Raw genomic sequence first — 8,276 nt, 5'->3', positions numbered from 1 at the left:
TCTTAAAAAGAAAGTGTCCAGCCAACAAGTAGCCCATCATCGACACTTTACCTTATCGTCACCGATTACATAACCGCAACAATGTCTATCACCCGTCATCATCATCATCATCATCTTTGACCGGACCAATTGATCTTCATATTAACTTCTTAAATGCTGAAGTTTAAATATGTGGCTATGAATAGAATGTTAATAAAAATTACCGATAAACTTGTTAATTGTTGGGCACCAAAAGGTAATTATTGGGTTATTATTTTTTTCATAAATAAAAAAAAACGTTAATAGCTTTACACTATTGGGCGCCAATAGTTTGTCTAATTATAAAATTCTTTAATAGGCACATTTTCAAGGGATGAGGCAAAAGTTTGGCTGCCTTAATCAAAGATGACGAACCTAAAAGCAAACTTAATTTGCTAAATCTATTCATCAGCGCTTATGTGTGGCGAGATCTCTTAAAAAGAAAGTGTCCAGCCAACAAGTAGCCCATCATCCACACTTTACCTTATCGTCACCGATTACATAACCGCAACAATGTCTACCCCCCGTCCTCATCATCATCATCATCATCTTTGACCGGACAAATTGATCTTCATAATAACCTCCACCTCCGGAGGATCCGATAAGGACACCATCGTCAGGGTTCAGAGTTTTTCCAACAAAGTCCGGAGTATAAAATGTGGGTGGAGCCGCGCGCTACAACACCCGGAAACGTCCGATTCGTGACGATCCGGACCGATTTCCTTCTCGACTCGTTGATGGCATCTTCGGCCGTACACAGAGCGTTCGCGTAGACGTTTCGTGCCGGTCGGGTCGCGTCGCTTTTTTCGCATCGGAAACAACGGTAAACTGGACAAATTCGAATCCTTTTTTTTTTTCATCATTGTTTTTGGTCCTTCGAGCCGGATTTTTGAGAAAAAGTGCCCTACTGGTGAACTGTCGCGAAAACGTGTTTTTGTGTTTGTGTGACTTGTCTAACTGGATTTTTTGCTAAAAATAAAAAGAGAATTTTGTGGTGGTGTTTTAAGGCTCTCGGCCTTTGGTGACCAGTGGATTTTATACGATAAGGATAAATCAGATTTTGAATTTAAATTGGATATCTCGTTTCTAACTGTGGATGTTTTATGAGTAAGTCATCATTAATTAATTTTGAGATAGTGTGAAGTAAACGATAAGTCACTTTATTGGGGGCTTTAGAATGTTGGGCGCCAAACATTTTTAATTATGACTACAAAATTCATGAAAGGAATCTGTAATTGTTAATTAAAAGACGACTTTTAAAAATATTAATTACGAGTTTTACTAAGCACTTTATGTTTTTTTTACATTAATCAATTATATATTAAGCTATAACTCATTGTGAAAAGTCAATTATTGCATTTTTTTTATATAAGTAAATAAGTTCCCCTGACATATTCTGCCTTTTCGTTAATAAATTTTACGGAAAATTTATAGGTTTTATCCACATTTTTCTAACAATTACATTTTTCTGAATCTCAATTTCTGGTAGTAACCATTCAAGTACACAAAGTATAAAAATACCTACAGAGCTGCTTGATTTAACCTTCTATTTACCCAATATCGAAATTCGAAAAAGATTCAAAATAATCAATACTTCAAAAGTATGATCAGCTGTTAAAATTAAGTTAAAGATTAATGTAACAAATTATGATTAACTAAATATCGATTTGAGATATGAACAAATACCAAAACATTTAATATAAATAATCTTGGTCTGCTATTATATATTCATTATATACACATATCATTATTTTCTTAAATAACGGAAAAGCTTTAACGAGCCCTTAATAACTTGTTATGAGTACATTATTTATAAGCACCGTAAACCCCTTTCAATAAAAATCAAGAGGAAAATAATGGGAATTTTATAAAATGACTGAAATAGTCCAGGAAACATAAATCATATCAAAATATACGACATACACGTTGAGCGCCAAAAATATCAATTTTTTTTGTCTTATAGCCAGATTTGTATTCAATTTAATGACAATGTTGCTTTAGAATGTTGGGCGCCAAACATTTCATAAATATAATTTGAAATTTTGTTTTACATAGCACTTCATCCTTTTTTATATTAAGCATTTCTATGATAACTTTTCGTGAAAAATCATTTATTGGGTTTTTTTAAATATACCTAAAGAAGCCTTTAAATCTTGAATCGAATAAAATATATTCTTGGTGAGTTTTGTTTTTCGTAATTAAATTTCGCGGAATTATTTGCAAATTTTCCTTATTAATACATTCGTCTACAGCAAAAAAATCAATTTATGAATAATCTAAAAAAAATTTTTGAAAATTGCTTTAAAGAGTTCGTTAATCCACGTATAAAATTAAAACAACTCTTTTTTACCATAAATTCAATTCTATCATTTATTCCTGATTTTTCTAACAACACTACTGTTTACCGTGAATTAAAAAATAATATAATAATCATTTGTAAAAGACAAAAGATATTACGATATTTTTCAACAAAAACTAAAGCTCTTAATGAAATTCAAAAAAAAAAATGAAAATCTAATATATAAAATCCCTTGTACTTGTGGTAAATTTTACATAGATGAAACCTGTAGACTAATACCAAAAAGATTTAATCAAGACAAATTTTACATGAAACGCAATGATTTTCAAAAATCAAAAATTACGCAACTAATCATTTATAATGTTAAATGAAGAAAAATTCAAAGCTACTTGTTGGGTTGATTTTGATAAGTACATGCATTCCTTTGCCAAAAAGAGAGATAGAACAAAAATTCTTTCTTAATTTTTTTCTTTGTTACTTTTTAAAACAGTTTATCAAAGTCAAGGAAATGTTAAATTAAAATAAAAAAAGTATTTTGTGAATTGTAATAAAATGCAGCAAAGAAGAAGTAAGTTAAGTAGTTTTATGTATTTAGTTTTAATTTATTTTATTTACCTTTATAATGGTAGTAGATTTAACTATCAAAACGTTGATTAAGATTGGATTTTTTTATTCAATAAATATATTTTTCGCTCTTTTCAATTTCAATAGAAAAAAAAGTTAGGTAGAATATTGCAAATCAAAAACAAGCTTATACGTCTATTGATTTAAGTTCAGCTCCGAGTATAAAATAAAATCTAATATACCTTAAGGAAATTATTTTATTTAAAACTTACTGGATTAAATCTAACGAAAGGTGTCGTTAAAAATTAAAGTTCATATATTTTCTAAATACGTAAACGAGATAGTAATTTCTAAATTGATTTTTATTGAAATAGACACATATAACCCTGCAATGTAGGAAATAGATAATGAAATTGAATGAGAATATAAAGTAAGAAAAAATTGGGTTTAATCGGCGCGATGCGATACGTACAAGTCTCTTACCTGATAAGACTTCTAAATCGGACTTGGGTACTGGAATGGCGATTACTGAATTCATCACCCACACACGATGAATCAAGTATTTGGGTTGAATCCAGAAATTAGTGGTTCCGGTATCTCAATGCATGAAACACGCGGACGGTACCGTCACTTTTCTCACCGGAGTCCGTTCTCGTTCCCGTTTCCCACTCAAATTGGGCTTGCCAAATTTATCACTTATGGGCATGCTCGATGCGAAAAAAGACGATCTGTGCGTATATTTAAAAGAAATTATACAGAGCGATACTGTATATTAGATGCGATAAAAAAGTAAGATTTTTTGCATTATTATTTTGAATATAGATATGTGCTGAAATAAATATTTATTATAAGGTTGAAATGCATTTATTTTCAATGTTCTACCCATTCAACAGTCTCCAATAATTTACCAAGAAAAAATTAAATAAAATAAAGATTTCTAAACAAACCCAATGAAATAAGTACGAAAAACCACCCAAGTACTAACAAAGTATAAAAATACCTGCATAGCTCTTTAAATTGGCCTTCTACCTGCCCAAAATCAAAATTCGGGCCTAGAAAAGATCAGGGGTAAAAATAATCAATACATTTAAAGTATAGGCAGTTGTGAAAAAAATATTTCATTTAAAAACTCGTGTAAGAAATTAGGATTATTTAAATGTAGATTTGAACTATATAAAAAATCTTAATCCGCTATTATATTTTTGTATTAATCTATGTTTAGGTGAACCGCATGTAATAGATTAATACAAATAATGAAAAAGCTTAACTAAGCCTTTAATAATATCTTATACATTCATGAACACATTTTAAAATGAGATACAATTTATAAAAATTCTATAAAAGGACTGAAATTGTTGAAGAATCATAAACTACATATTTTTTTGTTCTAATTTTAACTGAACTTTGATATTAGTACTACAATATCGAGCGTGAATACACATTGAGGGCTATTAAAATCCAAATATCTTTTTTCTGTTCTATAAGAAGATTTGATTAAATTTAATCGCAATGTTGGGCGCCAAACATTTCATAAATATCATTAGACTTATGCGAGGTGTGTACAATATGAATCCCAAAAAATTGAATCTTTACCAAAAAGTTGCTCTTAAGAATAGCAATTGTGCATTTTACTTAGTTTATGTATTTCTTCTTTACATTAAGAATTTACATAATAAAGTATATCGTATCATATAATAGTAAGTTTTTTTCAAATTCTTTAAAAGCATGTTTCATATTGGTAGTCAGAGAACCATCCAAGTACCAACGAAGTATATTATTACCTGCATAGCTCTGATTTGGCCTTCTACCTGCCTCAAATAAAAATTCGAACATATGAAAAGATTCAGGGGTCAAAATAATCAATACTTTAAAGGTACGGCCATCGTTGAAAATTAATGTAACAAATGCGGTTTTAGGAAAACATTTATACTATTAAAAGTAATCAATCATAAGTAATGTATTTTTATAAATAATGAAGAGTTTAAATAGGCTTTTCATAACTTCTTATAGGTATATATTATTTATGAATACATTCAACTCCCTTTAATAAAAAATAAGATAAAAGTAACGCGAGTGAGTTTTATAAAATGACGGTAATAGTCCAGGAAACATAAACCACATTGAAACTTTCCTTTTTCTTCTAATTTCAACTGAACTGTGATACTGCAAACTCGGGCGTGACATACGTTGAGCGCCAAGAATATTTAAATGTCTTGTTTTTGTCTTATAGCGAGATTTGTATTTCATTTATTCGGAATGTGCTCTTCTTTTTAACAACTTTACAAGTAAAATATACATATATTTCACCCTTTTCTTAAAACATTTGTTTTTGGATTAAAAACTTTACTTAAAGTAATGTTCTTTCAGTAAGTAATTCTACTGTTGACTAAGATTGAAAGAAATACTTATTGCATATCTTCGAGAATTTTTATCTGTTTCAATCGGTTTAAAGGATTCTAAAAAAAATTTTTAATTGTAAGCCTTAGTATTTGAAACTAAACTTCTTGAATTACAATAATATTTAAAACATTACTAAGGTACTTTTAAGTTTATAAAAAAAAATTGAAAGATTAGAAAAATTAGAACATTGGGTTAAGGTTTACGGTATTTATTTAAGTACCTTTAAAGACACAGTTTTTCTCAAGAGCCATTAGGTCAGTAAGAAAAAATATATTGCTTGATAGACAGTTGTCTTTTAGTGTTAGAGGCAGTAAAGCTTATTTTCTAGTTAAGTTTTGTCTATACCAAGTTTTCTTGTTTTCCCGTATTTAGTTTTTAATCTTCGTGTTTTTAATTTTGATGTTATTTTAGAACCCAACTCTAGAAAAAATTAAGAAAAATTATATTAGTCCAAAGGAAAAATAATTCAGTCTTTTTTATTCTTTTACCACCTAAAAACATACAAAGTGACCATTTGAAAACGAAACAGAGCCTATTTTGGATCCCTCAAAACATTTGCGAAAAAATCCTTGGACCCGTCAATTTTTGATTCAAGGGGGAACCATTTTTTTGCTAGCTTCGCCCCTCTGAGAGCAAAGACCTAGCGGGGGTGACAAGGGCCCCCAAAATTTTAAATGGAACGGGGAGTCGAGTGATATTTTGAAGGTATTTTTATGTGGATTATGACCCTAAAGTTTTAAATCGTTACTATTTGCCTAGTCGATACAGGGGCTAATAAAAGTTACAAAAAAGTGTCAACATTTTTTATGAAAAAAAATGCTTGTAAATTTAGCAGTTAAATAAATACAAAAAATTTTGTTCTCCTACATTGTGAACCGTACTTTCTGTTGTTTTTTTTTTTAATACCCGTAGGTATCTATGCCAATTCTGCAAGGGAACTCTTGGTTATTCTTGAGACTGTTATTATAGCAACATTTTGAAGTTTAATAGCGTTTGTCAATTACTGCTGTCAGATCATAGTGTGTCAAACAAATAGCTCTTTAAAGTTAGTTAGTTACAATATTGAGTGTGATAATGGTTTATTCACTTGCTGAAAGAGTTGAAATAATTTCTCTTTTCTTTGCGAACAATGAAAATGCTAATAGAACTGCCCAGCTCTTTAACACACTACAACACCCTAATCGATAGGTCCATCGCAAGTACATTTTGGAATTGGTTCAAAAATTAAGGGAAACTGGATCTGTGGCTAATAAAAAGCGGGAAATGGATAATCCAGTGGTGAATGAAGCTTCAGAAGTAGCTATTTTAGACCATATTGTGCAAGATCCTACACTGAGCATAAGAAAGTTATCAACCGTGTCTGGTATTAAGAGAAGCAGCCTTCAGAAGATATTAAAAAAAACCAAGTTTCATCCGTATAAATTACATCTCGTACAAGAACTAAACGAAGACGATTTTGATAGGCGAGTACAATTTTGTGAAACTATATTTGAACAAGCCGCCAATAATCCACACTTTCTATTTAATGTATGTTTTTCTGACGAATGCTCCTTTTTCTTAAACGTTACTGTGAATCGTCACAACTGTCGCTATTGGGCTGATTCAAATCCCAGAATATTTTGTGTGGTGTATACACAACATCCTGAAAAATTAAATGTTTGGGCTGGCATTTTTGGTAAACATATCGTAGGCCCCTTTTTTTACCTGGCAACTTAACAGGAGAGATGTACCTGGAGTTATTAGAAAATACAATTGATCCAGCATTAGTGGAGATACTAGAAAATAACAACGAGTACTTGGAAAATCGTCTAGTATTTCAGCAAGATGGGGCGCCACCCCACTATGCTGCAAGGGTTCGTCAATATTTGGACCAAACGTTTCCAGGACAATGGATTGGAAGAAGAGGAGCTATTGAATGGCCTCCTCGTTCCCCGGACTTAAGCCCCTTAGATTTTTTCTTATGGGGGCATTTAAAAACTAAAATTTATGCTAGTCAGCCAACATCGCTGGACCATTTGCGATAAAGAATAATTAATGAATGTCGTCAATTCACCCCAGAAATTTTACAAAATGTACGGGAAAGGTTTAAGCAAAACCTGTATTATTTTATGGAAGTCGAAAGCCAACATTTTGAACATTTACTTGATTGATTTTAAAATTATACTTTTTAACATTTTTTTGTAACTTTTATTAGCCTCTGTATCGACTAGGCAAATAGTAACGATTTAAAATTTTAGGGTTATAATCCACATAAAAATACCTTCAAAATAAGGTATCACTTGACCCCCCGTTCCATTTAAAATTTTGGGGGCCCTTGTCACCCCCGCTAGGGCTTTGCCCTCAGGGGGGCGAAACTAGCAAAAAAATGTATCCCCCTCGAATCAAAAATTGACGCGTCCGAGGATTCTGAGGGACCCAAAATAGGCTCTGTTTCGTTTTCGAATGGCCACCCTGTATAGTATTTTCACATATGTCGTTTTCCATCAAGTTTTAAGCATGCTGCCTGATTTCAGTAGAAATTTAATATTAATCTGACTTATTTATCATTTAAGCAGACCTCTTCTAGATATTAATCATTTTATGACGTTAAACGATCAAATACACTTTTATTATGCGTAAACATCTCTGGATTATAACTTGAACTCTAAAGAGTACCTTCCGAGTGTATTTATAAGACCAAATTAGTCTTCAAACATCTGTTTTTGCATTTCTTGTAAATTCTTCTGTAGAAGATTTTTAAAAACAATTCTAGCATACGACTCATTAGACTGATATATCGTATGATATTCCTTGCACTTTTTTGCTCCAGGTTTTTTTGGCAATGCTATAAATTCGGATTGCAGCGTTTTTTTTGCGGATATATCCAGAGTTATAGATTCTATTAAAGATATTCTTAAACAGGGTATTCTTTTGTCCCATTACTTTTTTGTTTTTTATTTATTTTATTGCTATTTCTACCTCGTGGATTAGAATGAGGGAGTCTGCAGCTTGTTTT

General features: G+C 31.1%; 1 protein-coding gene across 11 annotated transcripts in view; it reads left to right on the top strand.

Annotated features, from left to right (window-relative positions):
• Window positions 1–783: 783 nt before the first annotated feature.
• Window positions 784–8,276, top strand: part of LOC126750645 (ephrin type-B receptor 1-B) — a 515,677-nt gene continuing 508,184 nt past the window's right edge. For all 11 annotated transcript variants that reach the window (XM_050460308.1, XM_050460307.1, XM_050460306.1 and 8 more), the window contains exon 1: window positions 784–1,125. The gene's annotated coding sequence lies outside the window, so the exon portion shown is untranslated. The remainder of the gene's footprint in view (window positions 1,126–8,276) is intronic.

This window comes from Anthonomus grandis, chromosome 2 (genome assembly GCF_022605725.1).
Source record: "Anthonomus grandis grandis chromosome 2, icAntGran1.3, whole genome shotgun sequence".
Taxonomy (NCBI): Eukaryota; Metazoa; Arthropoda; class Insecta; order Coleoptera; family Curculionidae; genus Anthonomus; species Anthonomus grandis.
The sequence above is the reverse complement of the archived record's forward strand: the minus strand, read 5'-3'. Positions and strand labels throughout refer to the sequence as shown.